Genomic DNA, 19,878 nt, shown 5'->3' on the forward strand with positions numbered 1-19,878 from the left:
GTACCGAAGGTAGTTCGGAGTCCCGGATGAGATCGGGGACATGACGAGGAGTCTCGAAATGGTCGAGACGTAAGGATCGATATATTGGATGACTATATTCGGACATCGGAAAGGTTCCGAATGATTTAGGTATTTTCGGAGTACCGGGGAGTTTCGGGAATTCACCGCGAGAAGTATTGGGCCTTATTGGGCCTTACGGGAATAGAGGAGAGAGGCCAAAAGGAAGGAGGCGCGCACCCCCCCTCTGGTCCGAATTGGACAAGGGGTGCAGCCCCTTTTCCTTCTCCCTCTCCCCCTCTTTCCTTCTCTCCTACTTCGGAAAGGAAAGGGGAATTCTACTAGGACTTGGGAGTCCTAGTAGGACTCCCCACACTTGGCGCGCCCCTCTAGGGCCGGCCTCTCCCTTGCTCCTTTATATACGGGGGCAGGGGGCACCCCATAGACACAACAATTGATCTCTTGGATCTGTTAGCCGTGTGCGGTGCCCCCCTCCACCATAATCCACCTCGATAATATCGTAGCGGTGCTTAGGCGAAGCCCTGCGTCGGTAGAACATCATCATCGTCACCACGCCGTCGTGCTGACAGAAATCTCCCTCAAAGCTCGGCTGGATCAGAGTTCGAGGGACGTCATCGAGTTGAACGTGTGCAGAACTCGGAGGTGCCGTGCGTTCGGTATTTAATCGGTCGGATCGTGAAGACGTATGACTACATCAACCGTGTTGTGCTAACGCTTCCGCTTTCGGTCTACGAGGGTACATGGACACACTCTCCCCTCTCGTTGCTATGCATCACCATGATCCTGTGTGTGCGTAGGAAAATTTTGAAATTACTACGTTCTCCAACACTTTACGCCATTCGAAATCTCCATTCGAAATCCTAGGCCGCCATAACCTCACCACTCCAGCCGCGAAACCCCACCCTCCTCCGTCCGCCACCCCACAACTGCCCAGCCGGAGCCTCTTCCCCAACGACGTCGTCCACCGCAACACCCCGACGTCCCTCATCCACCTCCCCTGGATGAGGATCCGTCGTCGATCTCGTTGTCCCACAGGTTCAGCCACCCCGTCCTCCACCTCCAAGGAGCTACTCCGATGATCGCCTCGTCTATCGCGGCTGATCCATCTCCACAGTGCCGCCTTAACCTACTCCACCAAAACCGCAGCAACCTCACCGACTCCTCGGACGAAGCCGAGGCCTACCCGGTGCCACCAAAGAGGTTGTACACTCATCGCATCACTCCTGGCGCCGATGGTGCTCCATCCCGCGCCCCCATGGTGCGGCTACCTCGATGTCGGTGCTGCGGGCGACATCTCCATGGTGGCTCTCCCCTAGTGTGATGCCCCTTTGGCAGCGGCGGCTATACCAGCCAGATCTGCTACTACTACTCGGGCTCTCGCTCGCTCGCACTGCTGCAGCTCCGTCTCTTGCTCGGTCGCGCTGCTGCTCTGCTCTCCCCCTCGCTCGTGCTGCCATTCTGCGCTTGCTCTCACTCGCGTTGCTGATACTGGGACACGGGCTGCCGCAGCTACACGAGTTGCTGCTCTGGCTCTAGTTCGCGCTGCTCCTGCGAGCCCTGCTGCTCTGGCTGCTATCTGCTACTGTGTTCCCCATCGATCGCCTACTGATTTAGATCACTATTTCTCTACTACTAGTGCTCGAGCGGCCTAAACTACATGTGAAGTGCCTCTCTGCTACTAGTGCATTCAGTTTCGACAGGAACATTCAGATTCCACAGTAAATTTCAGTTTCGGCAGTTAAGTTCAGAATCAACAGTTTTTACCTCATCTGTTGTAGTCAAATGTTTTTTGGTGATGTAAATTTACATCTATAACTTTTTGGTAATGTATTTTACATCATCTATTGGAGATGCTATTAGAATCCCACTTGAGGTTAACGATGTCTGTCTTGTACTGCTTCAGCCTCGACATCTTACAGCTCGCGGGAGCAGCTCCAACGACGAAACCATCCATCACAATAGAGCAGTGCCATGGACGCCATCTATAGATTCCTCAGATCTTCCTCCACACCTCCGACAGCCACCTTTTCCTTAACTTCTTCAACAACCAACCCAATGATGCTTAGGTAGACACGGCTACGGCAAAGAGGTTGTACACTTGTCGCATCACTAATTAGTCTACATTCATGTCGATCCATTAGGGCTATTTTGGTTCAAAGGAAAAAGAGAAGGAAAAACATAGTAACAGGAAATTTTCCTATGGCACTCTACTATTCAATTATTCATGCATTTTGTTGAAAGGAATGGAGAAAAACATCCACCTAGACCTACTTTTCAAAATCCTATGCATGAAAACAAGACCAAGTGCATTAGTGGCAAAATAACATTCTAACTGTACACGCTTTCATATGGTTTCACTTTAATTTGGCCATGTTTCTTTGCATTCCTCTGCTCTTCCAATTCCTGTGAACCAAACACCCAAGTTGACCGAAATCCTGTGTTTACAAATGCTGTGTTTCCCACATGCATCCCTATCCTATTCCAGTGTTTTTCCTATCCCTACGTTTTTAGAATCCTGCAAGCCAAAGGAGCCCTTACAGAATTACTTTAGTTTTTTTTGACTGGAAACTGTAGGGAAACTCCCCACAACCTTTGCAATTCTATTCCACAAAAATACATTATTTACAAGTGGTTACCGAAAGTAACCAACAAATGAGAAAGGGGGAGGGGGAGGACTACTCACGTAATTACAAAAGAATGAAAAGAAAGTATACATCAAGGGGGCAGGTGAGTCACCCACCTAACTAGGTCATCCCTGAACCTAGGCTTGATTCTATGAGCAAGCAGAGACATATCATGAAAAAAAGCACCCCTCCAACAGTTGAAACTTGGCCTTTCCTTCTGGAGCACCTTTCCATTTCTGATCAACCAGATATTCCAGCATGCAGTAAAGACCACCTCAGCAAAGAATGGCTTGGCAAAATCCCTCCTAGCGTGTACAGCAATTTCACACATAGTAGTGCCCAAACCCCAATCAATCTGCAAGTAGTTCCATACACGCTGACTAAAATTACATGTGAAGAAAAGATGGTCTCTATCCTCCCGAGACTGTGTAGCGACCCGACCCGAATGGATCAAGTCTCTGTGCTTAAGTGTCATCCCTGGATCGGTATGCTCACACACATAGTACTCGAGGATTTGTAACAGAGGTAAATCACATGTATAAAATAACGTAAATACTATTACCTCAATCCAAATAGCGGAAGTAACAAGGTTGTGGATTCCCATCAACACCAACGGCAAAGTTGACTGTAGAAATCGTAACCCTAATGTATCACTTACTCGTCGTAAGAATCCTGCAACATGAAACATTGCAGCCCGAAAATGGGTCAGCACATGGAATATGCTGGCAAATTCACACCATAGAGAAATGATGAACAGAGGCTATCACTACATGCATATATGGCTGGTGGAAAAGCTCTATCATTATAATGTTTTTGCGAAAAGCCAATTTTTCCCTACTGCAAAGGAATAAATTTTATATAACTATCATGGTGGTTGTGAAACATTGAGATGGTTAACAGCATCTCAATCCCAATTAAGTATCATCATTAACCCAACAAAATTAATTAAAGTAACATGATGATGAGATTCACATGATAATCCAAGAACTAGATACTCAAGATGTCCATAACCGGGGACACGGCTAATCATGATTAGTTTGTACACTCTGTAGAGGTTTGCGCACTTTTCCCCACAAGACTCGATCGCCTCCGCTTGATTCTCGCACTACATGATGTTTGAGAAACGGATGACCGAGACAAAGTCTATCAGAAACAATAACTCTTTACTCCGGGTAGACAGTTACACCTACTTTCCCCTACATCTGCTAGCCCACCTCTTCAAGAGATCATGTAACTACTCAACTATGCTAGAGCCCATAATAGCTTGTGGCTGCACACGGAAGTTTCTAGCATGAATAATCTCATGATCCCTTTGAACCTGGGTGGCAGTCCAAAAGAAAAACAGGCAATCCTGGAATACCCAGGTACCTCAATCCACCCAGATGTGAGTTTTAGTTGCCACCTTAAGGTTAACCATTAATTAACAATCTCACATCTGTCATGGTAACAATCAAACCCAATCCACGTCTACTAGCATAGCATAGCAATATGTGCAAACGTAGAAGTAACTCCCAAAGGTTTGATAATAAACAGGGCAATAGGTACTACCTCAACTACTTCCCAATACCCACATGTTATCAATCCTACTCATGCAATGTTTGAGGGTGAAACTAATGCATAAAAACTGGGTATGGAAGGGATATGATCAAATTGTGAACTTGCCTCGTCACACTCCGTTCAATCTATCGTGAGCAAGCAATAGTAACACACATAAGCAATCACTCAAAAGATCGGGAAGAACGAAGAAAACAATTCGGAAATCTTCAAAACACAGGCAAATAACTCTTGCAACAGAAAACATTTTCTAGTAGTACCAAAATTATATGAATTTCGCCTTATCAGAAATTTTAGGTCAAGAGCTTCGATTAGCAAAAAGAATCAACTCAAACGGAGCTACGAAACTCAAGTTACGATCAAACAAAGTTTGAATTCAAATCTGATCTAATTCAAAATTTAAAACGTTCAAAAAACATGTTTAAGTTGGATTACTGGATAGAGGAGATCATAACAGAGAAGTGGGCGTTGGTTTTGTTGGATTTGATAAACGAGTAAAAAGTTGTAGACGTTTGAAGATCAGGGGCTAATCTGTAAATAAATTATTCATAGACGGGTCCCTAGCTGAAAAAATAAAAGAAAAAGAAAAGCTCTACAGAAAGAACGTTCACTGCCGAACGCTAGCTGACGAAAACCGTTCGCTGCAAATACTAAAGAAACGAACGTTCACTACTTAAAGAAAAACGGTTTGATAAAAAAACTAGCAGATCTAATCTACAGCGTCGAAACTAGATCGGACGGTCGAGGCTTACCCCGGCGGTTGACGGCGCCGGCGGGGAGGAAGACGGCGGCGGCGGCTTCGGCCTCGGACGGGGCCGGCTGCTCCGGGGTCGGTGGTGATGGGCGAAGGCACGGGGAGGCGCGGCGCGATGCGACGGTGACGGCGGTGGCGGCGGCAGCGGTCGGGGGCGACGGAGTGGAGCGGTGCGATGGCGTGGATCTCCGGCGGCGGTGGCTAACTCCGGCGACGGAGTGCGGCGGCTAGGGAGGAGGAGAGAAAAGGGGGTCGGGGTCCCGGGGCTTTATAGGAGGCGAGGCTTCGGCAAGGGGCAAGGCGAGGGGACGGTGTCCCTTTCGGACACGGCGGCGGCCGGCGAGTCGTGCTGGAGACGGACTCTGGTCGCGAGGTCAGGGACGGACCCGACAGGTGGGCCTCACTTGTCGGTGGCTGGCGAGGCGGCGTGCGAGCGGGGCTGCGAGCGGGCGAGCCAGCGGTAGGCGGTGCGGGGCGCGGGCGCTCGGGCGCTGGGCTGGAGGCTGGGCTGGCTGGGCCGCTTGCTGGGCCAGCTGGCCTGGCGAGGATCGGCGGGGCTGAACACTTTTTTTTATTATCTTTTTACCAAAACCATTTTGACAGAAAACAAATATAAACCAAAATGAAAATATACTATAGGGATATAATATATCAAAATTTTTAGAAAAAGATTTTCTACAACATGAACATTTTTCTAGCGTCAAATAAAATAAACAAAAATTCAGATAAAGCAAAGAGTGCTACTGCTGCACTAAAACCTCATAAAAATCATTTTAAAAATACCAAAATGATTTCAAATTAATTTTTCTCCAATTTTCTATTGTAGGGAATCATGTTACCCTATTTTCCATATATTTTTATTTTGGAGAAAAATAATTTGAATAAAACCCAAATACTCCAAATTGAAAATAATTTCCAAAAGGACTTTGAATTTGATCCTTTGAAACTCCCAACTCATATTTCATATATTATGAAGAAGTCATTTATCTTCTCTCGTGAAAATCATTGAGTTGCATAAAGTTTCAGAATTGGAAATATTTTCAAATGGAATTCAAATATTTTCAACACCCCTTGTCATTTAAATAAATGGAAGAAGTCATGTCATCTTCTCTCCAGGGTTTTGTGATGAAAAGAATTTGAATTCAAGGAGATCAGAAAGCAAAGATGAAAGTTTGGGAAAGTCCTTTTATTCCCTCTCATTTAACTTTCAAAAAGTTTTGAATTCACTCACTTTTAGTCAATCAATCAAATAATCAATCCAATCTATCTGTTTATTATAACATTCCAAAATATAGAATTTTGGGATGTTACAAACCTACCACCCTTAAAATGAATCTCGTCCTCGAGATTCGGAGAGGCTAGAAAGAAATAGGTTAGGGTTTGGGGTCTTCTCAAAATCCATCGATCGTCTCCGGGGTCTCGGGTGCTACCACCCTTAGAAGCATTGTTACGGTTCCATCAAAACTCATATACTCCATCCTTATTCTTGACGGGGACGGTCTTCTCAAATTCTCGGGAAAATTCCTTCTCTGGGCTCTTCCGGTAGTGGCATAACCTTTTCCTCAATACTTTTGTCCTTTCATGTTGGTAAGGTTCCTCTGTGACTGGTTCTTCTTAGCTGACGGGTCTGGCGCCAATACTAAACAGCTATCGATATCTCATGGTGGTCATCAATTTATGGTTTCTCCTGCAGGAAATGGGTCTGGGTTGATCCTCACCGTATAACCTACGATTGGCAAGAGCTGCCTTGTACAAGGGGAAAAATACTTACACCATTCTAAGGTTCAAACAAGGTTTTCATCGCCGTCTCTCTACTATGGGTAAGTCACTTAGATTTACCATCCCACATAGCAAGGCGAATAATAAGAGTAAGTCGGTATGGGGATCAATCCATCCCGCACCCAAATCATTACCCTGTATATGGTTTAGTGAATCTCGCATTCTAACACTCGGTCATCCTCGCAAGCATTGCAGAATTTCTCTTGTCGACGAACTAGGTTCGGATAAATCCATTGATTCTTCAAGCCAAACAAACATCTATCGTTTCTTCACAACTCTCTGGTTTTGCGTTACTCCTATGAGATCGTCTGCTGATAAAGTCGTATCTTCTTCCAGGGTTTCTCCTTCAGCAAGAGGGTGCTTGCTTCCTGGCAGGTCCTGGGGCCTGTGGGTTATGGCCCATCTCATCACTTGTAGTCCTTGAACTTATCATCGGGCAACTGATCATTATTCCAACTTCCAACTTCCTAGTATTCTTAAATCCATCCAATTGTACTGTCTTCCTTCCTTCTATTGGCACCAAACTAGGACATGATTACTCAGACTCATCATGGAATTTCCATTGATACATATTTCCAACATCATACCTCCTTTATATCCAATAGTACTTCATCTCTTCATCCTCGGGGGATATCCCACATACCGAGATAAAAATACTTATACTTATGAAGTCCATACTCCACTTAGTGGAACATCATTATCCTTTCCAGGGTCAAGCGTCCTTACAGGGGAATATTGGCCATCTCTGCATGGCACTTCTTCAACTGGGAAACGTGAAACACATCATGAACTCCTGACAGTCCTTCGGGTGACTCCAGCTTGTTGGCCACTTCTCCCATACGCTCCAAAACACGGTATGGTCCTACAAATCTCGGGGCTACCTTTCCCTTAACTCCAAATCGTTTAACTCCTCGCAGAGGGAACACACGAAGACATGCTCTGTCTCCAATTTCATAGACTACCTCCTTGCGTTTTTGAGTCTGCATAAATCTTCTACCTGGACTGAGGTACCTTCAGTCTGTCTTGAATCAACTTAACATTCTCTTCTGACTCCTTGATCACATTTGGTCCAAACAACTGATGGTCTCCAACTTCATCCCGCATCAACGGTGTCTAGCTCCTTCTCCCATACAAAGCTTCAAAAGGGGCCATCTTCAAACTGGCTTGGTAACTGTTGTTGTATGAGAACTCCGCGTAAGGTAGATTATCATCCCTACTAGATCCATAATCTAGCGCACACGCTCTCAACATGTCCTCCAGAATCTGATTAACTCTCTCGGTCTATCCATGTGTCTGCGGATGAAAGGCTGTACTGAACTCTAGCCTAGTACCCAAAGTCTGGTGCAGCTAATTCCAAAACTTTGAGGTAAACTGTGTTCCTCTATCAGATACGATGGTCCTCGGAACTCCATGCAGACATACGGTCCTGGTCATATATATCTTGGCCAACTTCGCACTTATATAGGTGGTTTTCACTAGATAAAGGGAGCCACTTTGGTCAAGCAAATCAACTACTACCCAGATATAATCATATCCCGATCGGGTTCTGGGAAATCCGGTAATGAAAGCCATGCCAAGCTTATCCTACTTCCATTCGGGTATCGGCATAGGCTGTAGTAATCCTGCTGGCTTCTAATGCTCTGCCTTTACTCTCTGGCATACATCACCTACGACTACATACTCCACAATATCCTTCTTCATACCAGTCCACCAGAAACGCTCCTTCAAATCCAAATACATCTTGGTGTTTCCAGGGCGAATCGAGTATGGTGAGTCATGAGCCTCCTGAAGTATTTACTTCCTGATCTTTGTATTATTGAGAACATATACACAGTCCTCGAACCATAAGGTGTCGTGCTCATCCTGACGAAAACCTTTGGCCTTTCCTTTCCTCATCCTCTCTTTTAACTCAGCAATTTCTTTGTCATCCTTCTGAGCTTCACGGATCTTTCCTAACAATGTAGACTGAACTTCCCTTGCTGCAAGAAAACCTTTGGGGACAATCTCCAACCGAAGTTCCCTGAGATCCTCGACTAACTCCTTTGGTAATCCTTCGATTATGAGGGTATTCATCCTTATTTTCTTTATGGTGGTGTCCTATTTCTCCACAAAGCTTGTATGCACAAGGTTTCTTCATATCCTTTCCGTAAGGCCTCAATTTCTGGGACACAAGCCAAGACTTTAACAAACTCCACTTAAATTCCTTCCAAGTGGTTACTCCTTGCCATCCATTGATGGTTCGGTACATCCTCTACCAGGTAGTGGCACCACTTTCAAAGCACTCAAGAGTACGCTGGGTCATATCTTTTCCGGCTATAGGGTTATTCTTCATGTGATCCTCCATGTTCTGGATCCATTGGTCCATCTCCAATTGACTCATCGGTCCACAAAATATAAGCTCATCTCTATTCGTCCTCTATTGGGTCCATGGGTTTTGGGGTGGGATAAGAGAGATCGAGAGGGATGCACACAATACAAACAATGGTTTTGAAAAGACAGATTTTATTTGTGGCTGTCGGAAAAACATCAAACAAATGACAACTCAGAATCGTCGCATCTAACGTAGGTATAACAGGGGTTTGGTCTTCTAAAGGTCAATAAATCTTCAAAATCGTCAAACTCTTCAAGTCTTGTTCATGTCTCCGATGGCTTCTTCCGATCATGCTTGTCTTTCTCAAGTTGTTTTGCCAGATCATCTCTGTTGATGCGAAGTCTCTCGTTACATCCTTTATATTTCTGGAGTTGCGTTCCAAACTTCCGGGTTTCAACATCCTTGACATGAACCATGATCCTACTGTCCTTCTGTTCCTGACGAATCTTTGATGTCTCAAGGTTTTGCTCCTCTAGCTTGGCTACTTTCAGCTTCTGGGTCCTGAGTTCTTCACGAAACGCTTCCTTATCAAATACTGCTTCCTGCAGGTCCATCTTAACTTCTTGATGTAATACTCCAGATCCTGGTGATACACCGGCTAAGGTTAAAACTTCATCTTGCTGATAGGTGTTCCATCAGTTTCTACCATCCAATCCTTCCATGCATATGCATGCTTAACTCAGCACGGTGAAAATAGCATAAGCGGGCGATAACTTCATGGATAGCCGTGTTTCTGTCCTTGTCATTTCCATGAGCTATCTCTCCATAGTGGATATCTCCTGCCTTAGGGTTTTCCTTGACAAAACTTTGTTTTCTAATGCTCCACGTTCTAGTCTTTCTCCGATACACCTTGATCTCGGGCATTGACGGCTTCCATAGTCTGCCAACTTCCATAAGAGTAACCTTTCCTAGGTCATACCAATCTTCAAATTCTCCTAGTCATCAGAGTCTTCAACCGTTGTAGTTTCCATTACTATAATGCATGGTAAAATCCTCTTCATTCCAAAATGGTCTTAGTTGTCCGATATCTTGTACTTCTTGGAGTGGTCTCATCAGTCGAATCTTCGAGTGGTCAAAAGAGGAAAAGGGGTATGGTCTCACTAAAGGGAATATTTGAATAAGCTTAGAAGAGAAGAGAGGTAAAAGATCTTTTTGAAAAAGAAAGTTGTAGATAAAAATCTTTCCTATGGGCTTGTCAGTTTCTAGGGTCACGTCCTACAGTCAACATGTGCCCTGATACCATCTTGTAGCGACCCGACCCGAATGGATCAAGTCTCTGTGCTTAAGTGTCATCCCTGGATCGGTATGCTGACACACACAGTATTCGAGGATTTGTAACAGAGGTAAATCACATGTATAAAATAATGTAAATACTATTACCTCAATCCAAATAGCGGAAGTAACAAGGTTGTGGATTCCCATCAACACCAACGGCAAAGTTGAGTGTAGAAATCGTAACCCTAACGTATCACTTACTCGTCGTAAGAATCCTGCAACGTGAAACGTTGCATGCCGAAAACGGGTCAACACATGGAATATGCTGGCAAATTCACACCATAGAGAAATGATGACCAAAGGCTATCACTACATGCATATGGCTGGTGGAAAAGCTCTATGGTTATAATGTTTTTGCGAAAAAGCCAATTTTTCCCTACTGCAAAGGAATAAATTTTATATAACTATCATGGTGGTTGTGAAACATTGAGATGGTTGAGAACATCTCAATCCCAATTAAGTATCATCATTAACCCAATAAAATTAATTAAAGTAACATGATGATGAGATTCACATGATAATCCAAGAACTAGATACTCAAGATGTCCATAACCGGGGACACGGCTAATCATGATTAGTTTGTACACTCTGCAGAGGTTTGCGCAGTTCTCCCCACAAGACTCGATCGCCTCCGCTTGATTCTCGCACTACATGATGTTTGAGAAACGGATGACCGAGACACAGTCTTTCAGAAATAATAACACTTTACTCCGGGTGGACAGTTACACCTACTTTCCCCTACATCTGCTAGCCCACCTCTTCAAGAGATCATGTAACCTACTCAACTATGCTAGAGCCCATAATAGCTTGTGGCTGCACACGGAAGTTTCTAGCATGAATAATCTCATGATCCCTTTGAACCTGGGTGGCGGTCCAAAAGAAAAACAGGCAATCCTGGAATACCCAGGTACCTCAATCCACCCAGATGTGAGTTTTAGATGCCACCTTAAGGTTAACCATTAATTAACAATCTCACATCTGTCAGGGTAACAATCAAACCCAATCCACGTCTACTAGCATAGCATGGCAATATGAGAAAACGTAGAAGTAACTCCCAAAGGTTTGATAATAAACAGGGCAATAGGTACTACCTCAACTACTTCCCAATACCCACATGTTATCAATCCTACTCATGCAATGTTTGAGGGTGAAACTAATGCATAAAAACTGGGTATGGAAGGGATATGATCAAAGTGTGAACTTGCCTCCAATGTTGATGAAGATGATTTGCACTCATAACTCTTGATAGTTCTACTCGTCACACTCCGTTCAATCTATCGTGAGCAAGCAATAGTAACCACACATAAGCAATCACTCAAAAGATCGGGAAGAACGAAGAAAACAATTCTGAAAACTTCAAAACACAGGCAAATAACTCTTGCAACAGAAAACATTTTCTAACAGTACCAAAATTATATGAATTTGGCCTTATCAGAAAGTTTAGGTCAAGAGCTTCGATTAGCAAAAAGAATCAACTCAAACGGAGCTACGAAACTCAAGTTACGATCAAACGAAGTTTGAATTCAAATCTGATCTAATTCAAAATTTAAAACTTTCAAAAACATGTTTAAGTTGGATTACTGGATAGAGGAGATCATAACGAAGAAGTGGGCGTTGGTTTCGTTGGATTTGGATAAACGAGTAAAAAGTTGTAGACGTCCCGGGGCTTTATAGGAGGCGAGGCTTCGGCAAAGGGCAAGGCGAGGGGACGGTGTCCCTTTCGGACACGGCAGTGGCCGGCGAGTCGTGCTGGAGACGGACTCCAGTCGCGAGGTCGGGGACGGACCAGACAGGTGGGTCCCACCTGTCGGTGGCTGGCGAGGCGGCGTGCGAGCGGGGCTGCGAGCGGGCGAGCGAGCGGTTGGCGGTGCGGGGCGCGGGCGGTTGGGCGCTGGGCGGGAGGCGGGGCTGGCTGGGCATATAATATATCAAAATTTTCAGAAAAAGATTTTCTACAACATGAACATTTTTCTAGCATCAAATAAAATATACAAAAATTCAGATAAAGCAAAGAGTGCTACTGCTGCACTAAAACCTCATAAAACTCATTTTAAAATACCAAAATGATTTAAAATTATTTTTTCTCCAATTTTCCATATATTTTTATTTTGGAGAAAAATAATTTGAATAAAACCCAAATACTCCAAATTGAAAATAATTTCCAAAAGGACTTTGAATTTGATCCTTTGAAACTCCCAACTCATATTTCATATATTATGAAGAAGTCATTTTATCTTCTCTCGTGAAAATCATTGAGTTGCATAAAGTTTCAGAATTGGAAATATTTTCAAATGAAATTCAAATATTTTCAACACCCCTTGTCATTTAAATAAATGGAAGAAGTCATGTCATCTCCTCTCCAGGGTTTTGTGATGAAAAGAATTTGAATTCATGGAGATCAGAAAGCAAAGATGAAAGTTTGGGAAAGTCCTTTTATTCCCTCTCATTTAACTTTCAAAAAGTTTTGAATTCACTCAATTTTAGTCAATCAATCAAACAATCAATCCAATCTATCTGTTTATTTTAACATTCCAAAATTTAGAATTTTGGGATGTTACAGACTGAGTTGGACAGAGCACACATTGTATTCCATCATCAATATGCTAGTGTCTTCTCTCCACCATTTCCTTAGTGTTCAATCTGTCCACTATAAGCATCCAAGCAAACACTTTAATCTTCATCGTGCAACAACTCTTCCACACCCACAAAAGCAATGGGTTGAAGGAGAGGTGAGAGTGCATGGCAGTGTAAAAAAGCTTTGGGGTATATGGCTTGAAAGTACCATGCCAAAACCAGACATCCTTAGAGTCAGGATTCCTCTCATGAGATACAATGAGTGACTGCAAAGAGTTAAATTCCTGAAAAGCTTGCTCAGATAGAGGGAGGTTAAACCAGGCAATGAGATTAGAACAAAGAAGGCCATCTTTAATAGAAACCATAGGGTCCTTGACATAAGAAAATAGCCTTGGGAATGTTTTCTGTAAAGGCAACACTGAATCACCAATTTTCCACTTATCAAACCAGAACAGAGGAGTATCTCCTTGGTGAACCTGGACCCAGAAAAGCTCTCTGAATTGATCAAGAAACTTGAGTATGTCCTTCCACCAAAAGGAGCCACAGGGGGCTGTTCCTTGGGGTACTAATTCATGATAGTAGGAGTTCCAAATAAGATCAACCCAAGGAATATTAGCTCTATTAAGGAACTTGTGTAGATGCTTCATCAGAAGGGAAGCATTTTGTATACCCAGATTTAAAATGCCCAGACCTCCTTTGTTCTTTGGCCTACAAATGAGCTCCCAAGCAGCAAGGGAGGGAGCAGGTTCTTGCCTGTTTTTCCTCCAAAGACATTGCCTCTGAATTCTTTGCAATTGCTTCAGAATGCCTGGGTTGATTAGCAAAATGCAGAGGAAGAATATAGGCAACGAGGACAGAGCAGAGTTCAAATATTGTAATCTCCCACCTTGAGCAAGGAAGGAGGAGCTGGCAGACATTCTTCTTTCCATACAATCAACAAGCGGCATAAGATCAGACATCTTAGGTTTAGTTGTTCCAACAGGGAGGCCCAAATAGGTGAAGGGCAGGGTACCCACCTAACAACCAAACACAGCAGCCATCCTAGCAGTTTCCTCCTGGCTAACATTAATGGGGATCATAGAGGATTTGTGATAATTCACATCCAGCCCAGTAGATTGGGAGAAGACCAGTAGCATTTTCTTTAAGGCCAACAACTGAGCCTCATCAGCAGGAACAATGAGCAGTGCATCATATGCATATTGAACAATAGGATAGTCCTTGTCATGGCATGGAATAGGCAGCTGAAGCTCACCCCTATGAAGCATAGCATTTACCATAGACTGAAGAAGATCTGCAGCAAGGACAAAGATAAGGGGGCACAGGATCCCCTTTTCTGACACCATTTTTGCACTTGAACTGCTTGCCAGGCACCCCATTTAAAAGGATAGAAGAAGTACCAGTTGAAAGGAGCTGCATTACCCAGTCAATCCATTTGGCATTGAAACCTTTCTGCTTCATAATCTCAACAATTGTTTCATGCTCAATTGAGTCAAAAGCTTTTTCAAAATCAAGCTTTAGAATTAAGATTGGCCTCTTAGACTGGTGACACTGATGAAGATATTCCAGTGTCCAACCTATGCAGTCCTGAAGTGTCCTGGTTTTGATGAAGCCATACTGATTCTTGTGGATGCAGAGCATGATTAACTCCTGGAATCTGTTAGCAGCCATTTTGGACAAGAATTTGACTCCCATACCTGTGAGGGAGATTGGCCTAAAATCCCCAATAGCCTCAGGAGATAATTTTTTAGGGACCAGAGTGGTGTAGGAACCATTGATATTTTCAAGCTGGGCCTTACCATCATAAAAATACTGAGCCAGAGCATAGAACACCGTACAGATAATATGCCAACACTTATTGAAAAATAGATCATTAAGAAGCCATCAGGTCCAGGAGCTTTATCCACTGGCATATGCTTGACCACATTGTCCATCTCCTCCATAGTGAAAGGTTTAGTTAGTGCCTCCAGACCTGGCACATGCTGTAGGAAGGATTTCAGGTCAAAACCCATATTAATACCCATAGAGGTGCCCATTCTTCCTTTAAAAGCACCCAAAATAACACCCTGAATTTGAGAGGGATCAGAAGTGACAGTACCATCAGGTAACTTCAGGCTGGCAATATAATTTCTTCTAAATCTTTCAGTGGCCATTGCATGAAAGAACTTAGTGTTCTCCTCACCTACATTAATGTGCCTGATGGTGCATCGCTTCTTCCAATATAAGAACTGCAGATGTAACAGGTGTTCCACATGCCACTTAACAATCTTCTTGAAGTTAAACTCTTGCCTGAACAAGGGCCTTAATTCCTCCAGTTTGTTAAGAAAAATAATTATATTGTTACATTTTGCAATTAGCAGCTTCAACTTAGAAATACCTAGCTTCCACTTACTCAAATCCTGCCTTAAAGTTTTCAACTTATCAGCAATGACAGCAGTGCTGTGATATTTATGGGAGGGTTTAGCCCAGGATTTTTCCACACATTCAAAAAAACCCTCCATCATAACCCAAAAGTTTTTAAACCTGGAGATTTTACACTTTGGCATGTTGGTCTTAATCACAACCATACATGGGACATGATCAAAAGTTGTCCTAGCTAAAGGCAAAACTTTAGTCATGGGGTAGCTTGAGATCCAATTTGAAGAAGTGAAGAACCATTCCTATTGCTCTAGCAGAGGGGAATCTTGCATGTTAGACCAAGTGAAAGATCTCCCTTTGAGGGGAAGTTCCAAAAGACCCAAGTTCCCAATTATTTCATTAAATATGAAAACGTCATTAATGTCTCCCCCAGGAAGGTTTCTATTATCCAAAGATCTTATAAAATTGAAGTCACCAATGATCAGTCAGTTCTCATCCACAGGAATATCAATGTTATAAAGCCAGTTCACAAAATTGTCTCTAGGTTCACCTTGGCAAGGACCATAAACAGACACAAGATTCCATTTCTCATTATTGCACCTAGAAGTGAAATTAATGGTGATAGCAAAAGTTCCACCAGCAGACCATAAAGAATTGCAGAATTCCAAACAACTAAAATCCCACAAAATGCACCACCAGAAGGGGCAAAAGCGAAAAGTGTCAAACTATTTGGGGCAAAAGGATTTTATCTCTCTAACATCAAAGTTCATGCACTTGGTCTCTTGAAAACAAGCCACCACACACTGGCTTTCAATAATTTTCTGCCTAATAGCACGTTTCCTATCAGGAGAATTCAGCCCCTAACATTCCAACATAAGATGGACCAACTCTTAAAGTTTTTGCTACTCATTAATAAACTGAGACAATAAAGAGTAGAAGCACACTACATAATAGTGTCTTAAGAATCCCAAACATAACAGGTAGCCGAGCATGATCTCAGAATTATTACAGATCCCAACAAGTTCAAAGCATAACAGTTCACAGAAATAAAAACCAAAATAAACAGCCAAATTATAGGCTTGCCAAAGCCAACATATCATGGAGAGATCAATCATCAGACATCTGGTCATTGGCATCATCAGGATTGGCCATAAGCCTTTCCACAGTCAGCTTCTCAGCTAGAATTCCCATGTGTAGGCCCACTTCTTGGAGATCTCTGACGAGCGTGGGGGTGGAATATCTCCAACCCCATGAGCTTCACCAGTAGGCTGATCTTCCTCCATTGGTTTGCTGCGAGGCTTCTTCTTCTTGTGGTGGTGCTGCAGTTCTTGGAAGACGGGCTTAAAACCATCACGCTTCACTGAACCCCGAGTGCAGCGACGAACAGAGGTCTCCACAACAGGAGTTGGGGCCATGGTCTTGCGGCGCCTGGTTTTCTCCTTGTCACACTGCGCTTCAAAAGTAAAGGAAGCATTAGTCCCAGGTTGAGAGGGCACAATGTCAGTGTTTCAAGAGGTCTCCACAGGCAGATCACAAGAAGTGAGTTCAGAAAACAGAGCACGAGCAACTGGCCGTGGTCTGGCCGGGGAGAGAATCTAAGTCTCCTTCCATTGCAATGCAGATAGGACTTGCACATCATCAAAAGCAATATTCTAGGAGTGCTTGGACAAAATGATAGGCTGAACTTGAGGCAGAGGCATCTGCAGAGGAACTTTAGTTGAAGGGTAGAGCTTGAACACAGCTTCAAAAGATCGACGCTAGGCCATCTCCGGAGGAAGCACCGGGCCATAAACAACTTTGATGGCACCCACCACAATGCGATCATACTAAATCAGAGGCGGATGATAAGGAACAATCACCCAATCATTGGGATTGAACAGCAACAGTGGAGGCTGCTGAGGCCCAATTACTGCCTCCTGAACATTTGGGATCTGCATAGTCTAACTGAAGAGAAACATCGATAACAACAGATTCTTGATCCTAGGCCACGGGCACCTCATTCCGCTGAACCTCATCTTCATCACCCCAAATAGCATTGCCCCAGTTATCATTGTCAACGTGATCATCCATGGGAGGTGGAACTGGGGGCAGGTCTTTCCAACCAATTGCCGGATACGGCGGCAGAACAAAGTTATGAAAATCTGGCCATGGAACTCCTGGCAGAGGGTGCGGGTTACCATCTAGGGGGCATAGGATCTTCATCGCCAGGCATCTGATCAGCAAAATTTGCTCCAAGAATATAGCAAGGAGCAGTCCAAGAAACCTTTGCCCCCCATAGGTAGCATAGTCAGTGAATACAACATCACAAGGGACCAAGATGTCCTCAGGGAAGGAGGCAAAAACAATTGATCTGACCAAGTACGGATCATCCTCTACCCAAAGCTGGAACTTGCCAAATGTGTTAACAGCAGCCCGGATGTTATCCATAGTACGCAAATCAAATGGAATACCAAGAAACATAATACAACCATCTCTAAACCCCTGGGTGCCCCTAAAACCAACCCCTTCATCATGCTTGAGGAAATGCACAAAAGTATCATTACCCAGAGGCTGCGGTGGAAGTTGGAGGAGCGAGAAGCGAACTGCAGCATCCCTGACCCAGAACAGACCAACACCACAGACCTAGGGCTGCGCCGAACGAACGTGAACACCGCGAGCTTCCAAGAAATCCCCAACAGCTTCTCTGGCCGGGCCAATCTAGTCCAGCGATGACAGCGGCAGCACTTCAGCAACCATAAAAACTTCATGTCGCCGGATGATTGGCGCCGGCGGGGTGACGAAGGTCTGAGGCAGGCGGTTGGCACCACCATCAATAATGTGGTGACCAGCCGGCACATACCGGAGAGGATCAATGGCAAAGACGGCCATGCTATCTGGGGTTGCAGGCGGCAGAGAAGATGGCAGCGGAGGCCTCGCCGGAGGGCTACCAAAGGGGGTTTTTGGGGCAAATCTGACGGGACTTGGCGTGGGAAGCTCATCAGAGGAACATGACGAGTCAATAATGTGGAAGGAGGCAGGGGTGGCGGCTGTCCCGATACCAGTATTGGGAAGCGGAGAAGCCAGGGGATATTTCCGTTTCCAAAATAATCCCTTCTCAATAGAAAACTTGTTACAGTCCCTTCTTTTTTGGCCCTGGCGTGACCATGCCAGAGAAACAAGATTCGATAGACAATTCCTTTCAAAGTGGCCAGATAAATGACATTTTGGACAAGTGAGAATTTCGTCAACCATATTACCAATTAGAGCAGCAAAAGCGCAATTAGCATCTTGCGAGGACGGGATTTCCAGGGGAGGAGCGCGTGGGCTACCCTCATCCACAGGCCCAACATGGCAAGGGGCAGAGCGTGGGCTACTCACTTCCATTGGCCCAACATGGCTACTAGGCCCAGCATTGATATTTGAACCAGGGGACTCACATGCATGCAACAAAGGAGGCAAAGATTGCGTACCCTGGCGAGAATTAAGGCGGTCATGAACCACGGGAGAATTCACCGTGCCAAAGATGATCGACGGTGAAGCCACCGTCCACTACAGATCAGTCGTGGCAGGAGGATGAATAATCACATGCTCATTTGCCAGAATAGAAGAACCAGCAGCTTCAGTAGCAGCAATACACTCCTCCATAGCAGGATACCTATAACCTTTGCACACATCATAATTTTGAAATGTAGCAAACGATAATTTCTTACGAACAACAAGGGAAGACTTGAAAGGAGACTTCACCGGCGGGCGATACGTCGCCAATAATCCCAGGGAGGCACGGCGTTTGGACGGACTAACCAAAATCCACTCAGCATCACATTCCTTCTTCCAAATCTTGAACTCCCGACCGCAATTTGGACCTCCATTGCCCCAAAGGTGAAAGTAGCATTTGAATTGCGGGCAAGAGAAAGATCTGAGATCAAAAATATGAAAACCAACCTCCTTGCACGAAACATTAAAAGAAAAAACCTTGTCACTTATAGTGGAGACAAGGAACTCAATGGCCGAACCACCAAGAGCTGATTCAAGAGCAATCGCCACCGAATCCTGAGTGAGACGGAAATCATGCCTACTGAATGATACCACCAGGGTGAAAGAACCCATATTCTCCATGGGATGTACCACAAGACCAGAAGCATTATAGATCTCATCTGCAAAAACTCTACCCTTGGAGAAATCCAAGCCAAGGGTAGATCCAGAGGGGGAACCCATGGAAAAGGGTATGGGGAATAGATCAGAGGATGCCAGAGAGGATGATCGGAGCCAAACACCAATTTAGTGGAAGGGGGTGGAGATCGCCGGTGCACTATGGTTTAGGGGTGGGTGGGTGGGTGGAGGCGCCATGGGATCGCCGGTAATCATGTGGTACAAAATTACTGTAGTTACAGGTAGGTGTCGAAGAAAACTTTGTGTGGTTTGTCCTACTCCTGTCGCGATGTCGTCCACCTCACCTGAGGTGCTCCATCGACAAAAGCATGCACCAAACTAGACATCACGACTCCTAACCATCTTTCGCCGCCTTAGATCTCCTTCCCATCCGCCGGCACCAACCGCAACTGCATTACCATCATCGACTCAGCAGATGAACCTAA

The sequence above is a fragment of the Triticum aestivum genome, chromosome 3D, assembly GCF_018294505.1.
Source record: "Triticum aestivum cultivar Chinese Spring chromosome 3D, IWGSC CS RefSeq v2.1, whole genome shotgun sequence".
Taxonomy (NCBI): Eukaryota; Viridiplantae; Streptophyta; class Magnoliopsida; order Poales; family Poaceae; genus Triticum; species Triticum aestivum.